Raw genomic sequence first — 18,517 nt, forward strand, 5'->3', positions numbered from 1 at the left:
CGGAGGGGACGGATTCTCTCACAGCCCTCCACTGCCTCTGGCATGCCCGTCTGTCTCCCCTTCCAGAGCCTTTGCCCTGCCGAGGCTCGGTCAGTTCAAAGTTTTAAGGAGCCGCTTTACTCACAGTCTATAAGGCCACCACCCACTTTCAAAAGATGGAGATCTTCACCAGCAGCCATACCTGGAGACCAGGAGCGATAGGCATAGAGCAACACCTGTCGGACAGTGTCAACTTTATCAGGGCTGTAGCCCTTGGCTATTACAGGGTTATCTGTGTTCACTAGCTTGTTGATTGTGAGGTACCTGAAGTTTTTTTTCTGTTGTGGGAGCAGAATACATGAGTTATGTACTATCCCAGTACAGATGGGAGCTGGTAGAGATGGAGAGGGGAGGGTTATCAAAGATGGCCAGTGTTGGGTAAGGTTGCTCACTCCCATTTTGCAGTCACTCCTTTGGCTTCCCATCAGTTACCGGGCTCAATTCAAGGTCATTCAAAGCCCTTCAAGGCCTAGGCCCCTCGTATCTGCGAAATTGCCTTTGCCCCTCTGTTCCACCACAGCTCTGCTCATCTGGACAGGGCCTTCTACAAATACTACCCTGCAATTGGGCAGAATCAACAGCTGCCCGCACACATGCTTTGTCTGTGGTAACTCCCATATTATGGAACGGCCTGCCGGAGGATATCTGGAATGGTGACAGCTTGAGCCTGTAAGAGTTCTTTTTTTTTTTTAGGAGAGCCCATCCTTCACTTGCTCCTTTCACTTCTAGCATTCTTCTTGTTGGATTTTTAACAGAGTAAATAACGCATCACCAGACCTGTGTGTGTTTAGCTTTTAAGAAAAAGTTTACTTCAAAAAGGTTAGAGGAAATGGGTAGCGTGGAAAAGAAAAAACAACAAGAAGTCTTAACTAACTCTGAGATGCTCCGTCTTGTCTCTTGTCTCTTTGTTCCCACTTGTGGGGCGGGTGGGTTAAACACCGAATAAACTAAACTAAACTCTCTCTTACTGCGTACGTGCAGGATAGCACAGGCTAATATTTTGTCAGAAGTGGAAGGAGCTAACAGTTAAATTGAATGCGGCCCTGCCTTTGCCTCCAGCAAAGGATTGGATTTCACCCTCTGCCTCCAGACCCCACTGACAAGCTGTTTGCTGTGCTGGAATTGACTCCTGGCCTAGCTATGACAACACCTGAAGCCCGCTGTTCCGGTTTCCTGCCCTGATTCCACCTGACCCAGGCAGGAAGAAGTGCCAGCTCTGCAAGTGAAGTTGCAAGCAAATGCTCATAGGACAGATAGGATACCAGTGTTTATAAATGGCCCTACTTATACTGTTGGTGTTATAAACTATGTATAGAATCATTCAGACAAATGAAAATTATGAAGTTTTATTTAAAATGTTCTGTTAATCAGCGAAAGTTTAGCATTCAAATTAATTTGGGCTGAGTGTGGTTCTGATTTGACTTCAAAGGCACCATCCAGGAGATGGCGCTACACTAAAGCTGTTTGTGTTTCGTTTCTCCTCAATCTAAAGTTTGAACTGCTGCGCCTGCATATTTTATTTTTATTTTGTGTGTGTGTTTATGTGCCCTCAAGTCACCTCCAACCTGTGGCAACCCTATTAATGAAAGACCTCCAAAACGGCCTATCATTAACAGACTTGCTCAGATCTTGCAATCTGGAGGACGCGGCTTCTTTTATTGAGTCCAGTCATCTCACTTTGAGTCTTCCTCTTTTCCTACTGCCTTTAACTTCTTTGACCTTTCCAAAGAATTTTTATGGACTTTTCCAAAGAATTTTGTCTTCTAATGATGTGGCCAAAGTCCAATAGCCTCACTTTTGTCATTTTAGATTCTAGGGAGCAGGGGTCATTTCATAGAAAAAGAGCTGCAGGAACTCATTAGCATAACTCATTAACATATGCCACACCCCTTGCCATCGCCGGAAGTGTCTCATTAGCATAACTGACTTGCATATGCCACACCCCTGACCTTACCTATCCTGGCTCTTTTGGACCCAATCCTGGCCATTCAGGGCCGAAATTGGGCCCAAAATGGCAAAAGGGGCTGAAAATGGCTGAAAAGGAGCCCAAAATGGTCAGAATTGGGCTGCTGTTGAGCGGAAGAGTGATCCACCACCTGTAAGAGGCCCAATCCTGGCTGTCTTGGGACCAATCCTGGCTGTTTTAGGCCCAATCCTGGCCATTTTGGGCCCAATCCAGGCCAAAATGGGCCCCAAATGGCCAAAAATCATGTGGGCAGGGCCACCTGACGTGACCTCTTTGGAGGACTACCGGAACTGTGTTCCTGCGCGTTCCCCCTCAAAATGAGCCCTGCTAGGGAGACTTATCTGTCTTTTTGGCGATCCACCATGGTATCTGCAAAACTCTCCTCCAGTACCACATTTCAAATGAATTAATTTTCTTCCTGCCAGCTTTCTTCATTGTCCAACTTTCACATCCATATATAATAATGGGGAATACCATAGTTCAACTTATCTTGATCTTGGGCCCCCAGAGATTTATCCTTATCTTTACAGAGCTTTCCTAGTTCCCTCATGGCTCTTCCAAGTCTTAATCTTTTTCTGATTTCTTGGTTGTAGTCTCCCTTTTGCTTGATGATTGAGCCATGGAATAGAAAATCTTAAACAATTTCAATTTTCTCATTGCAGTTTTAAAATTGTATAATTCCTCGGTAGTCATCATTATTACTTTTGTCTTCTTGATGTTCAGTTGTAATCCTGCTTTGGCTATTTCTCCCTTAACCTTAATTGGTAATAGTTTCAGTCTTCACTATATTCTGCTAATCCATCTTTCCTTATGATATGCTCTGCACAGAGGTTGAACAGGTAGGGAGATAATATGCATCCTTGTCTGACACCTTTGCCAACTGGAAACCATTCTGTTTCCCCATATTCTGTCCTAACAGTAGTCTCTTGTCCAGAGTACAGGTTGTGCATCAAAACAAAAATGTTATGGCACTCCTATTTCTTTTAATACCATCCATAGCTTTTCATGATCCACACTGTCAAAAGCTTTGCTGTAATCTATAAAACACAGGCTGATTTTCTTCTGAAATTCACTATGCGCCATCAGCCATCGTAAATTTGCAATGTGATCTCTAGTGCCTCTTGCTTTTTTGAATCCAACTTGAATATCTGGCATTTCTCTTTCCATTTCTGGTATGAGTCTTTGCTGTAGAATTTTGAGCCTCACTTTGCTTGCATGGGAAATTAATGCAATAGTCCAATAGTTGTCGCACTCTTGACATCCCTTTTTCTTGGAATTGGAATGTAAACTGTGCATTTCCAGTCTGTGGGCCATTGTTTTCTTTTCCATATTTGTTGACAAATTCTTGTTAAGATCTTGATGGACTCAGTTTCTGTAGTTTGAAATAGCTCTATTGGTATCCCACCTACTCCAGGTGCTTAGTTTCTCCCAATTCCTTTGAGCACAACTTTCTTTTCACTTTCTGTTTCTTCGTCTTCACTTCTGTTTCTTTGTCAAGATTCTTCTTTGAAGGTATCTGTCATCCTAGCTCTTCTGTATAGTTCTTCAGTGTATTGTTTCCATCTTTCCTTTATTTTGTCCTGATCGGATACGGTATTTCTATGTTGATCTTTCAGCATCCCAAGCCGTGGTTTAAATTCCCTTTGATTTCCTGGATCTTGTGGAGCAGATCTCTTGTTCTTCCTTTTGTTGTTGTTGTTCTCTTCTATTTCTTTGCATTGGTTATTATAATACATTTCTTTGTCTCTGTGTGCAACTGAAAAGCTGCATCTATTTCTGTCACCCTTGCTTCTGCTTCTCGTCTGTCTCTAGCAATTTTAAGAGTCATCAGTTTAGGCTTCTCCTTTCTTTTGGCTACAGGAATAGTCTCTGCACATTCTCCCTTGATAGTATCTCTCGTTTCAGCCCATAGTTCTTCTGGTTCACAATCAGTTAAAAGAATTGCAAGTATGTTCTTTACATGGTCTTCAAATTCTTCAGGAATATTACTTAGATTATATTTTGGCACTATGATTCTTTTGGTGTTTCTCCTCAGCTTTATTCTAATTTTTGAAATTAGCAACTCATGATTTGTACTACAATCAGTTCCTGGTCTTGTTTTAGCAGAGAGAATAGATTCTCCATCTTTTGCTTCCAGTTATGCAGTCTACTTGGTTCCTGTACTGGCTATGTATACAGTCATTTTTTTGGTTGCCTGAAGCATGTGTTAGCAATGAACAGGTTGTTGGCTTCACAAAATTCTATGAGTTGCTCTGCTGCTTCATTTCGTGATCCTAATAGAACAGATAATTAGCTGTGAGGCCTTCGCTAAGTTTTTTGCTGATAAAATAGCACAAATACGCTCTGATCTAGATGCTAGCTGCAATACAAACGAGACAGAAGAAATGCTTAATACACCATCTGACCTATATTTGGACTGCATTGAACCAATCACAATGACAGATCTTAACAGGATCTTGATGTCTATGAAAACCACTACTTCTACGCTTGATCCTTGCCCACCTTGGCTGTTAAAATCAAGTAAAGATCACGTAAGTGTACCACTGAGATCTATTGTAAATCAGTCACTACCTCAGGGCACCTTCCCCAGCAGCTCAAACGGGCAGTTATCCGTCCGCTAATTAAAAAGTCATCTCTAGACAAAGCTGATGTGGCCAATTATCATCCAGTCTCTAATCTGCCCTTTCTGGGCAAAGTGATTGAGAGAGCAGTAGCTGACCAACTCCAGATCTTCTTGGGTAGCTCTTGCCCTCTGGACTGTTTCCAGTCAGGATTCAGACCAGGGCATGGGACAGAGACAGCTCTAGTAGCATTAGTGGATGATCTCCATCTCAATATTGACAAAGGCCACGCCTCCTTATTGCTCCTCCTGGATCTGTCGGCAGCCTTTGACACAGTAGACCAGGCCATCCTGTTGAGGCGTCTAGGAACTGAAGCGGGTATCAAAGGATGTGCCCTGGTCTGGTTTAAATCATTTCTCATGGAACGGTCTCAAAGGGTTGCCATCAGAGATCAGCTATCTCCAGAATGGGAACTATCTTGTGGGGTCCCGCAGGGCGCAATCTTATCTCCCATGTTATTCAACCTCTATGTAAAACCTTTAAGAGAACTCATTCGCAGCTATGGAGTTGGGTGTCATCATAATGCAGATGATATCTCTATATCTTGCTATCCAGGTCCCCACAGGATGCAGTAGAAACCTTAGATCGCTGCCTGACAGCCATAGTTAAATAGCTGAAAAATAACAAATTAAAATTGAACTCAGACAAGACCAAAGTGATGCTTGTTGGGAAGTCAGATATCCTGAAAAACATTGCACTCCCCACTTTTGATGGAGTTCGTCTGACCCTTGCAGACTCGGTTAAGAGCCATGGGGTTATACTGGATCCAGCGCTACTACTAGAAAAACAAGTTAAAGCAGCTGCAAAAAATGCTGCGGTTCGACTATTATCACAAGCAAGCAGGAGCTTGAACATCACTCCCATCCTATGGTCACTCCATTGGCTACCTATCAGTTACCATGCTCAGTTCAAGGTAATGGTTATTACATACAAAACTCTTCATGGCCTTGGTCCAGCATACCTATGGGACCACCTCCCGCTCTATGTTCCTTCATGGCAGCTTCACTCATCTGAACAGGGTCTCCTACAGGTGCCAGGGTGCACATGGCTTTCTCTGTGGTGGCCCCTACTCTGGAACAGCCTACCTGAGGAAGTCAGGAGAGGACCCACTCGCCTGGCTTTCCGCAAATGACGTAAAGCAGAATTATTCAAAAAGGCTTTTTACTCAGATAGGAGGGCTGTATTGTAGGGATGAAGTGTCAGATGCTTCACTAATGAGTTAGGGACCACAGACTTCGCCATGTTGCCTTACATACTATCTGCTGCTTTAAATATGTACTCCTATATCCTACCTGTGCTTTATATTGTTCAGTGTAAGTCCTAGAATTGATTATCTTCTGTTTCAGCAATTCCTCAACCCCATACGGGATCCTTGCTAATACTATATCTTTGTAAATTTATATTCTTTTACCCCATGACGTTGTTTATGGAAATATTCTTGACACTGTATGGAAAGCCTGCCCTTGTCCTTGCCACTAATTGTACTAATCTCACACTATGTAATCCGCCTTGAGTCTCAGTGAGAAAGGCAGAATATAAATATCATAAACAAACAAACAAATAATCCAACCTTTCCAACTATGATTTTGCTTTGTCTCCTACTTTTGCATTCTAGTCACTATGATTATCAGCAAATCTAGTTTAGGTGTATGATCAATTTCTTCTTGGACACTTGTGTAAAAGTTTTCAATTTCTTCCTACTCAGCATCTGTAATTGAGGCATAAACTTGATATATGGGCCGTTTTCACACGGCCAAATATAGCGCAAATTTTGCGGAATGAATCGCTTACCTGCGATCGTTGCGCCTCGTCACGCTCCCAGCAGTTCACACTTGCTTCAGAAATCGCGCAACCATGGGCGGTACTTGTTCACATCACAGTTGACATCAAGGCTGTACCGCCCAGTTTCTCCACCTTTTTTTTAAAAAAGTAACCAAGATTTGCGCTATTTTGAAAATTCATTAGGCAATTTCTGAGCACTCTCATCCTTCCACACCACAGTGCTTCCTGGAGACCTCCACCTGCTCCCTTCCTGCCCCCGATGGCTGCAGCGGGCAGGTCCCCCGCCTGGCGACCTTCCCCTTCCCCTTCCCCCACCAGTGCAGCCCGCTCTGCTCCAGCTACATGCTGTCCTGTTTGGAGCTCTCTCAGCAGCTGCCCGCCAGCCCTGGCTCCCTTGAAACATTGCAATAGCACAAATCACTTCCCTTTTTAAAAAAAAAAGTATGCACAATACTGGAAACAAGAAGACATACCAGAAGTGGAAGAATGGATTCAAAAATTGTTGTACATGGAGGAGATGGACAAAATTACAAGAAAGTTGAGGGAGCAAAATCCAAATGAATTTCTAACGGATTGGAGGAAATTTAAGGACTATCTGGAAAATAAGTGGGATGTGAGAGGACAATTGTGGACTTTAGAGAACTACTAAGAGGTGTGGAGAATGTATATGAACTTTACCTTTGATAATAGGGACTATAGTGTGAATAGAGGTAATGATAAGAAATAAAGGGGTTTTAGTGCTGTTGGAAGTCAAAAAGGGAAAAGGGGGAGAGGGAAGGGATGGCGGGGCATATATATCAATTTGAAGGGTAAATGAAATTGTATATTTTAAAGGAATGTATGTTAATCCATTCAATAAATGACTTTAATTAAAAAAAAACACTGGACAGCTTTATTCGTTCAGAGAAACGTCACAATAGTGCAACTGGTTTTTCTTTTTCTTTTAAAAAGGGGATGTCACTGGGAGCCCATGAAGGCTAGGGGGACCCCTGGACTCGTGCGGGAAAATCTCTCCCAACGGTTCCGGACAAGAAAATGGGGGAGGGGCTAAGCAGGAAGTCTCTGATGAAGCGTTTCCAATAGTTTTTAATCATCTCCAGTCGTTCCCACAAACAGCTAAAAAAGAATAACGAAACAGAATAAACAGAACTCCATGATTGTGGGATGATACAGGTATTCACAGGTTTTAGCGGAAGAATAGTGAAAGTATGCGCAAGTTTTGCACTACAATAAGTCCGTGTGGAAACGGCCATGGTTATGTTAACAGGCCTTCCATGAAGTATGACTGATATTAATCGGTCAGGCGTTGCAGTGTAGCTCTTGACTGCTTGTGCTATGTCTTGCTTCACTATTAGAACAGCACTATTTCTTTTTAATTTTGTCATTTCCGCAGTAAAACACTTGGTGGTTTTCTGACTGAAAATTTCCTGATTTGGCCCACATTAGTTCACTCACACCCAGGATTGCGATATTTAAATGTTCCATTTCTTGTTATATGAGTTCTAGCTTATCTGGCTTCATACTTCTCACATTCCATGTTACTATTATGTGTGCCACACAGCTTTAGACGTTCCTTTTGCATCTAGTCACATCCACAACTGAGCATCCTTGCAGTTTTGTGAGTCAATACAGTCAATTCCAATGACATTTCAATAAAACGTGTAATGGGTATCTATATGCGAATTCCCAAAGATTTTAAAAACCTTCAGAAATCTAACACAGAGATGAAGAAATGGGGAAACAGAGCCCAAGCAATCCTACAACTAACATATTAAACAACATAGGAACTGCCCAGTGGCATCATACTTATAACAACAGTAGTGGAGTCTATGGTCCATTGATATTTACAACAAGAGTAGGTCCCTCCCTATCCCTTTACTGATGGATTTTTATGAGACCACTTCCCTACAGAAACAGCCCTCCTATTTGAGTAAAAAACCCTCTTGAGTAATTCAGTTTTGCATTGTTTCCAGAAGGCCAAGAGAGTGGGAGCTTTTTAACCTCCTCAGGTAGACCTTTTCGTAAAGTGGGGACCACCACAGAGAAAGTGCAAGTATGGGCAGCTGATAATTTTGCCCACGTGCAAGGTGGCACCTGCAGAAGGCCCTGTTCAGATGAGCTGCCATGGTGGAATATAGGGGGAGAAGCAGTCCTGCGGATATGATGGACCAAGGCCATGAAGAGCTTTGTAGGTGACAGCCAATAGCTTGAAGTAGGCTCCTTAGCCCATGGATTGTTTCTCTGTGACCATCTTCAGTAAGCATAGCTGCTCTTGTCACATTGCGTCAGCTGCACTAGTTACCGGTGGAGTCCCGAGTCAGGTTCAAGGTTTTGGTCTTAACTTATAAAGTCCTATGAGGACTGTGACTGGTGTATCTGTGGGACTGCCTCTCCCCATATGAACTCCAGAGGACTCTCCGTCCTAGTGATAAACATCTGCTAAGGGTCCCTGGCCCCAAGGAGGCCCGCCTGGCATCAACCAGGGGCAGGGCCTTTTTGGTCCTGGCCCCAGCCTGGTGGAATGCTCTGTCTAACGAGACCAGGGCCTGGCAGGATTTGTTATCCTTCCGCGGGGCCTGCAAGATGGAGCTGTTCTGCCAGGCATATGGGCGGTGCTAGGCAGAGCCCCCTGACCGGTAGATTACAGAATATGCCCTCCCTAAAAGCAGCTACCTCCATCTAGTACACAGTTCCCACTAAGATGCTCTGGAGATGGGTGAAGGTCGGTCGCTTGGTTGGCTGGCTGCTGTGTCGCAACAAATATGTATTTTTGATTGTGTAATTTGTATAATTTGGAATGTTTTTATGGTTTTAACTGATATTAATTATTTAATGTGTTTTAATTGTACATGGTTGTAATCCACCCTGAGCCTGCTGGGGTAGGGAGGGCGGAATATAAATTAAATAAATAAATAAATAAATAAATAAATAGCTACCTCACATAAACATTATGTCAATGAGCTGACTGTTCCTCTAATGTTATTTCTCGACTGAGAATAGCGCTTCTTATGGAAAGCCAAAGGTATGACAGAGAACTGGTACACTGCCCCTCCAGAGGGCAAGCCTGCATGTGCTTGGTTTAGACCGAGCTGGAGGTAGCAAGGACCTAGGAAACAGTGCCCACTCCTTGGCCAGAGTCAGTGGAGATCCTGCGGCAGGTCAGCACCCTGTGCCCTTGTACAACAGGGTGGCTCGCTTCCAGAATAAGCCGTACTTGGAACCAGGGCCCAGGCATCTCTTGATTCAGCAAGAAGTCCACCTTGGCCTCCCTCAGTTCTCTCTGATGGTAGTACGATTACTTCCATTTTGTTTTCTGCCATTAAACTCTCATTTTCTTAATACGCTAACGATCATTCTGGCTTAATAAGAATTTTTTTTGCTTAACTGAGTCAAAGAGATTTGGCGTCAGTGCAGTTAATTAAAGGAGATATGGGACAGCAATTGAATTATGCTGATGGCTAAGGTACATTTTCTCAAGCGATTTGGAAAAGCATCCATTTCCCCCCTTGAAGTAGCCCCAAGGTGACCTCTTGCTTTATTTCTTGAGGGTGGGGAAATGACACTGGGTCTACAGTAGACATTGCAGCCTGACTTCAGCTGGCATGGAAGCCATCGGCAGGGAACAGGTTCCTTTTGGAAATTAAGCATTCCAGGGTGAACGTTAATACAAAACTATGAGTTGGGTTGGGGAAAATCTCATGCTCTACAAAAGAACTCCTAGTGTGGCATGAGAAACTGCATTGTATTAAACAAGGGTGCCTGGGAGCCCAAAATTTCACCCAGCTGCATCTCTGCATGTTTCAAAGTTCTGGTCTTGTCGTATTTCAGTGGAATACACCTTAGTGGACGTGTATCCCACTGCACCTCGGCACCAAATGCTGTCCGTTCATTCACTCTTTCCATATGCAGAGACTTAGTGGAGTCACTGTCAGAGGCTGCCCATCATGTCTCTGCATGACCAACTGCTTTGGGCTGACCTCTCCCTAATCAGAGAGTCCTGTAAAAACTAAGCCTGAAAAGACTGTTATGAACAGGCTGCCTTTAGAGGAAATGGCTGTAGGTTGGCAAATTGCACTGTCCTGAAGTTATCTTTTACAAGCCTGTATCTATCCAGCCTCATGAAGACTTTGAATTCTGCAGCCAGGAAGCCCAGATTTCATGCCAAAAGAAACTGAGTCCTGCAATCTGAATAAAGCATGCCCATAACTATTCTTCTGGCATTATTCATGCTATTTTGGCTGGCTGGGTAATGAAGACACAGTTCGAGAATTATTGAAATGTAATAGAAGAAGAAGAGAGAAGTGACTTTACCGGGAAAGGGGGAATATAATTATAGAAATCTAAGCTACTATTGGGGTTATGATAAAAGTAAAAATTATAGAGTATTAAATAATTGATGTTTTACTATGGATACATAAGATATATAAGATTAAGCTAGCTAGATATTATGTACAATACATAGTTTAAGTAAAGAGTATATAATAGATATTTGAGTATAACAGTTACCTTATAGACTTAAAATAAGCTCAGAACAAGAAAAAGTAAAAGATGGGTCTGTAATAAAATATTAGAGTTTAAGTTAATATTAGAATCAGGAGGATTGTGGAAAGTAAAGAGTTTAGATAATCGGAAAGTAAAATGGATGTAATGTTATATTTTTAATATCTTGATTGCTAACATATATGATTATGCTAGCATTATTTTAGGTAGAATATATGGCTTACCTGAGGTATTTAAAGGGAAACTTGTACCATAGAGATATAGAGATATTTTTAGTAGAGATTTAATAAGCTTAGAGAAAAGAATATTAAGTGTGTGTTTAACAGGGTATATGAGATATTAAGTAATTAAGTAACAAATAGACTATGGGTTGGAAAACTGTTGGAAGTCAACTAAAAAGGGGGGAGGAAAGGGAGGGGGTTAGAAATAGACTTACAAGGGGGTAATGAATGTACTGAATGATATTATAATCTAATCCAATAAAATTAAAAAAAAAAGACACTGAATGTCTCTTCACTTTTATTTTAATACACTTATGCAAGCACTTCGCTATTAAAAATTTCCCAAAAGTGATGCAATTAAGATACTATACAGGGGAAGAGGGAGGAATCAATGAATAGCAGAAGACACAATAACACCAAAATCTGGGAGTGATAAACAGTGACGTCTGGCAGTGATGTCATCCCACTGGCCAGAGAAGTGCTCCCATGCTTTGCATTGGCCCCAAGCAAAGCATGGGAGCACGCCCACAGTCGGTGCAATGACATCACTTCTGAAAGTGCTGTCACTGCACCCTCTGGGAACGCATGCACTGCATTTACACTTGAGGTGCCTGCTGGTGGTGGACAATTGCCTGCAACCTCCGGCTGGTTGCTGGTGACTGGCGGACAAGTGAGCAAATGGTCAGATGGCTGCCTGCCACGGGTGGGTACCTGGGAGCATGACTTCTTTAACAAAAGAAGGATCATATCCAGGAGCAAGTACCCGGTTTCAGATTCAGAATAGTTATTGCACTTGCCAAAGATTATCACAATCAAGCAAATAAAACGAAATAAAACTCCTAAGCAAAATATAACAATAAAACTGCGATGTTAAAAACACATTACAATTACTTAAAACCAGGAATTTTTTTCAGCTGGAACGCGGTGGAACAGAGTTCCAGAACCTCTTGAAAATGGTCACATGGCTGGTGGCCCTGCCCCCTGATCTCCAGACAGAGGGGAGTTGAGATTGCCCTCCACGCCGCCAAGCAGCACGGAGGGCAATCTAAACTCCCCTCTGTCTGGAGATCAGGGGACGGGGCCACCAGCCATGTGACCATTTTCTCCGAGGGCAACCCACTGCGTTCCACCAGCTCTTTTCCCAGAAAAAAAGCCCTGCTTAAAACACATTAGCACCTGTATACAGACCCCCTAAAATTGCTGCTCATCTTGGCAGGCAGAGGTTTGATCAGTGACGTAGACTTGCCAGAAAAGAGCTAGTATACTACACTCGACAGATTCGTTATCAGAAGAAAGGAACATCTATCAGGCATCTCATCTCCTTAAGGTCAGTTTATAAGAAGCTCCACAGGCAGAAGAAACTTGACTTTGCTAATTTGGAATGGTAGGAACAACGTCTGGTAGCAGGATCCCAGGACCCCTGGTGGGGGTAGGGAATACCTTCCCACCTTCCGCCACCACCACCACCACCACCACCACTCACCTGGAGGGAAAGGCAAGGGAACAGGCATCCTGGGTGTGCTCCTGGCGTGGTGTGATGATGTCACTCACAGAAGGAAAATCATTGCGCCACTCTGAGAGTGCTCCTGTGCTTCGCAGCGGGCCGATTTGGGCCCCAAATGGGTCCAAAGGGTGTGAGGAGCACTCTTGGGGCGGTGCAAAGGTGAGTGCTGGGAACCCTATCTGGCAGCCCACGAAAAAAGGGAGTCCTGGTTTTGGGAACTCGCTTCCGTTGGTTTAGGCAGATCCTTCCCCTTTATTGGATGCTCAGCTATCAGCAAAAGACTGGTATACTCACTACAGCCAGGTAAACCCTCCCACCCCATATTCAGGAGAATGAGGCAGGAGCAAGTGCCAGAAAACAGCACTAAGGGCCTTGCTACAAGTGACATTTTACATGTGAAGGATAAAGGATCATTTTCGCAAGTCTTTCTGGGAACTGAAGTTCCTCTCCCCCACCCCTTTTCCTTCTGTTCCTTCCCCTCGCTGCCTGAAGAGACAGAGCCTGCGGCAACAGCAACTTTTGCAAATCGTTCCTCCAGTCACAAGCCTGCTCTCAATGATCTTTGGGGCAGGCAGCTGCAACTTTCTCAGCTTCCTCCGGAGCATCCGCCCCCCCCAGCAAGACGATTTGCAAAAGCTGATGTTGCCGCAGGCTCTCTCTGTCTCTTCAAGCAGCGAGGGGAAGGAACAGAAGGAAAAGGGGTGGGGGAGAGGAACTTCAGTTCCCAGAAAGACTTGCGAAAATGATTCTTTATCCTTCACGTGTAAAATGTCACTTGTAGCAAGGCTCTAAGATGCAGTAGTCTACCAGGAGTTGTAAGATTAATCCTCCAATTTGGAGCTAGGTGTAAGGGAGAGGGTGGGCCATTCCAGAACCTGGTTGACACCACAGAAAAGGCCATGACTTCAGGGGCAACACCTTACTTTCATGAAGCACCACCCCTGGAGATGGAACTCTAGCTCCCCCCGCCCTTTCTGGGACTTTGCCCACACATGATAAGTACTAGAAACTTGTATTTTTTAAAAGGAGGTTAATGATATTAAAGATTCTAAATCCGGAAAGCTTTGCCCATACTCATCCATCTCATCTCGAAAACGTTGAGTTCATGTTCAGATTTTTATCGACCTCTTCTTGTCTTGGAAACAAAGCGGGCTTCTCCCCTCCAGTCTGCATCTGGCATTCTTTTATGTTGTTGTTCTTAATATTGCTTTCTGTCGGAGAAACTTTTCGAAAGCCGGCATGGACACATCTCATGGTATTTCCTCTTCCCAACAGTGGCCTAAACTGGAGACACTCCCCACAGGGTTAAGGAACCACAAAGGCTTTCCAAGTGGGGAGAACATATTGAAAACATCTGGGCTGCATGAAACATCTGCCCAGAGGCGGACTGTCAGAGAGGCACCATGCTCCTTGTCGTTTTGTAGGAAAGTAGAAAAGTAAAGGGGAGAGGGATTAATGCAGCAAACGTTTTCTTACTGGCTCACTTTTGTGTGAGCAAAACAAACGTTAGTTTGGACCACCATGAAAGATAATTTCACAAAGCATTTTTGTGTGAATGAAGCAGCTGGAATGGTGGATTTGAGCTGCTGTGACTGCTGTTCGGAGTCCTGCCGACTATGAAGCTGAAGGGCCAGTCATGATCACTGTGCCCAGCCTAGCCTATCTCCCAGAGCTGCCAAGTGGAGAGCAAAGGGTTAGAATCAGGGCTTTTTTTCAGGGGGAACGCGGGGAACGGAGTTCCGGAACCTCTTGAAAATGGTCACATGGCTGGTGGCCCCGCCCCCTGATCTCCAGACAGAGGGGAATTGAGATTGTCCTCCGCACCGCTGAGCGACGCGGAGGGCAATCTCAACTCCACTCTGTCTGGAGATCAGGGGGCGGGGCCACCAGCCATGTGACCATTTTCTCTGAGGGCAACCCACTGAGTTCCACCATCTCTTTTCCCAGAAAAAAAGCCCTGGTTAGAATTCTAGGCATATAAATGTCACATGAACCCATGAAGCTGCCTTATGCTGAATCAGACCATCAAGGTCAGTATTGTCAACTCAGATTGGCAGCAGCTTTCTGGAGTCTTGGGTAGAGAGGTCTCTCACACCTCCTTCTACTTGACCTTTTAACTACAGATACTGAGGATTCAACCTATGGCCTTCTGCATGCCTAGCAGATTTTTATTTTTATTTATGTCATTTATAGTCTGCCTTTCCCACTGAGACTCAAGGCGGATTACATAGTGTGAGATAAGTACAATCAGTAGCAAGGAAAAGGGTAGGCATTTCCATACAGTGTCAAGGACATTTCCATCAACAATGTCATAGGGTAGTTGAATACAAGTTTACAGAGACATAGCATTAGTGACAATCCAATACAGGGTTGAAGGATTGCTGAAACAGAACATAATCCATTCTAGGATTGACATTAGACAACATGAAGCACAAGCAGTATATACGAGTACATATTCAAAGCAACAGACAATATGTAAAGCAACATAATGGTGGAGCCCATGGTTCCCAACTCGTTGGTAAAACATCCGAAACCCCCTCCCTATAATACTGCCCTCCTATTAGCGAAACATCCAAGATCCCCTCACTACAATACTGCCCTCCTTTCTGAGTGAAAAAGCCTTTTTGAATAATTCAGTTCTGCATTGTTTGCAGAAAGTCAAGAGTGTGGGAGCTCTCCTCCTGACCTCCTCAGGCAGGCTGTTCTATAGGGTAGGGGCCACCACAGAGAAGGCCTGTGTACCGGCTGCAGTTGATTTTGCCCATGTGCAGGCTGGCACCTGCAAGAGACCCTGTTTGGATGAGCAAAGCTGCCGTGGAGGGACATAGGGAGGGAGGCAGTCCTGTAGGTATGTCAGGCCAAGGCCGTGAAGAGCTTTGTATGTAATAACCAGTACCTTGAATTGAGGACAGTAGCTGATGGGTAGCCAATGGAGTGACTGCAGGATGGGAGTGATGTTCATGCTCCTGCGCCATGACCCCTCCCCTCCCCATGTCTTTAATGTCACAAATACATCTAACCTAACTAAGATTTGTTGCCCTGTTCTTTAGCAGGTAATGAGGAGGGTGGCCGTACATGACATTCTTCTTTGTGTGTGTGTGGGGGGGGTGGATGGGGTGTTTTCCTTCAGGAACCTGTCACAGCAGGCAGGGACCAGGGAAGCTCTCTCTAGGCAGCTACCAGTCTGGTACAGTTTTCCTCAGAAAGGTCCAGAGCACCCAACCGACCCCTTTTACTTACGCTTTCCCCGTTACGTGTGACCAAATGAGGCGTGAGGACCCAGAAAGAATAATAAAAAACTTTTATGTAAAAGATTTAGTATTAACTGGTGTTCAAAACTTTGTAAAATAACAGTAAAGGTAGCTGAACAACAAAATAAAACACTCGAACTCATCTAATTAGACTCTTCCTAGCTGTGCTTCTGTCTCACCCCTCTTGGATGAGGGACCCTCCATCTCCAGCACCCTCTCCTCAGTGCTGCTCCCTCAGAGTGATTCCCCTCCCACTGTGTGGCAAGGCCTTTTATCCCTCCTCTCTGGCACCATCCCCTTACTTCTCTGTTGGTGCAATTTTCCCCTCCAAATTCCCTCTTAACCAATCACAGGGTCCAAAGGGGGGGGGGGCGGGAAAATGTAGGCCCTATAGTCACTCCAGTACAGGCTTCCCTGCAGCCACTAGGCCTCCCAGGCTCATAACAGGGCCTCTGCTCAGTCCTTCTGCTATTGACCTGTGGGTGCTCTTTAGTGTTCTGGAGGTAGGGATGCTAGACCCCCAGCAGGGGCGGGAGATCCCCCGCCCCTGCTCCCCATGCCCCGCCCCCACTTCGGGCCCGTTTTGGCCCGGATCGGGACCACTGTGAGCACCGGAGCGCTCCTGTGCTCCACAGCGCCTCAAAATGGGGCCGATCTGCAGCACAACGAGCCCGTTTTCGAGTGCTGTGGAACACAGGAGCGTTGCGCTCCACAGCGCCTCAAAATATTTTGAGCCCCTGTGGAGCCTGGGTGCGCTCCCAGGGGCTGCGCAATGACATCACTCCCAAAGTGACATTATCACACTTGTGGGGACGCGTGTACGCTTTGCGCGCACGCACCCCCTTCTCCCCCAAGGTAAGTGCCAGGCCCCTATCCCCCGCCGGGAGGTTGTGGGGGCCTGGCAACCCTATCTGGAGGATCTTTTGGTGGTTAAATAAAGTTAAATAAACCTGACATTTATTTAACTTTGCAGGCTCTGTTGACTGGATAGCATTCTCTTTGGGTTATGTTTGATATATTCCTGCCTCTTATTAATATTATACTGACTTTTAATCTGTTTGCCTCAAATTTTATGATTACTGCTATCCTGTGCAATCATACTTGACTGCAGTTCCTTGATTCATTAATTGCTCTTAATTTTGTTAATCATATTGTATATTTTGTAAGGTATCCTGAATACTGTATTTTGGTAGAAGGATGGTGGAAATGGTTAAAAAAAACCCAAAATTTTGAAATACAATATTGAGGCTGAAGTTTCCAAACCAGGCACAATCCACGGGGAAATATTGTTCACAACCTAGCAGGGCTAAGGTTGCCAGGTACCCTTCACCTCCCGTTGAGAGGGTGGCGTGCCTGGCACCTTGTGTGCTGCCTCAGAGTTGGCGTGATGACATCACTTCCAGAAGTGAAGTCACCACGCTGGCCGCGTGAGTGCTCCTGTGCTCTGCACAGGGCTGATTCAGCCCATTTGGAGCCCAAATCGGCCCCAAATGAAGCACGGAAACGCTCCTGCAGGTGGCACAACGACATCATTTCCAGAAGTGACATCAACATGCTGTTTGGGAGCATGCACACAATGCACACTCCTGAGGTGCCTGCTGGTGGTGGGCAACCTCCAAGAGTGTGTTCACTCCCCCACCAATCACTGGGCGATCAGTGGACGAGGGGGCAAATCCCCAGGAGTTTGCCCACCACTGACAGGCTCCTGGTAAGCCCAAGCAGGGTTAATATGGCAAAGGTACACAAGACAATGGTCCAGTGAGCCAAGACTGAAAGGACCCCCTAGACCCCCTTGGAGGAGGATACATCTATCAATGGCTGTTTGCTGTGAAGTCCAAATATGAACCTCCCTGTTTAGAGGCAGTGTATCACCAACCAGTTGCTGGTGGGCAGTAAAAAGGGGAAAGGTCTCCGGGATCTCATTTGTGGGCCTTCAAGAACCCATCATAGGAAAACAGAATGCTGGACAAGACTGGCCCTTGTTCTAATCCCGCAGGGCTCTTGGGTGAATTTCATAACTGAAATTGAACTACCTAGCCTAGTCTCTTGGGCTGCTGGACTCCAGTGATCATAAAGAGCTCTGGTTCTCCACATGCCTGGTTCTGAACAGCTGGGTGTCCAGAAAGAAGGGGGGGCAGCACTCTCGACCCAGCCATTCCATTTTAAAGAAAAGGGCCACACCAACAAAAATGAATCTGGTTTCTCTGAGGTCAAACTGTAAACAAATTTCTTTCCATCTGGCCCTTTCTGTCATCCCTCGAGGGTTTTATTTCTGACTTCTCTAGAGCTTTATCTTGAGTGCAGCAAACTTGTGTGTGCATTCTTGTACGATGCGAGCCAGTTGGCCTGGAAGGCTTGCTGGCTTCTGGCTTTTTTTAAATACTGTATCAACCAACGTTATCAATCATTTTTTAAAATAAGTTTTAAAAGCAACAAGCACAGACTAAACACTGTAATGAGGCGTTCGGTTACACTTCAGGTTATTTGGACCCATTTGGGAGCTTGTCCCCTCTGTCTGGAGATCAGGGGGCGGGGCCACCAGCCATGTGACCATTTTCTCCGAGGGCAACTGAGCGGAGCGGAGGGCAATCTAAACTCCCCTCTGTCTGGAGAGCAGGGGACGGGGCCACCAG

At 45.0% G+C, this 18,517-nt stretch overlaps 1 pseudogene; it reads right to left on the bottom strand.

Annotated features, from left to right (window-relative positions):
• Positions 1-116: 116 nt before the first annotated feature.
• Positions 117-18,517, bottom strand: part of LOC129338474 (ATP-dependent DNA helicase DDX11-like) — a 75,312-nt pseudogene continuing 56,911 nt past the window's right edge.

This window comes from Eublepharis macularius, chromosome 12, assembly GCF_028583425.1.
Source record: "Eublepharis macularius isolate TG4126 chromosome 12, MPM_Emac_v1.0, whole genome shotgun sequence".
NCBI classification, from domain to species: domain Eukaryota; kingdom Metazoa; phylum Chordata; class Lepidosauria; order Squamata; family Eublepharidae; genus Eublepharis; species Eublepharis macularius.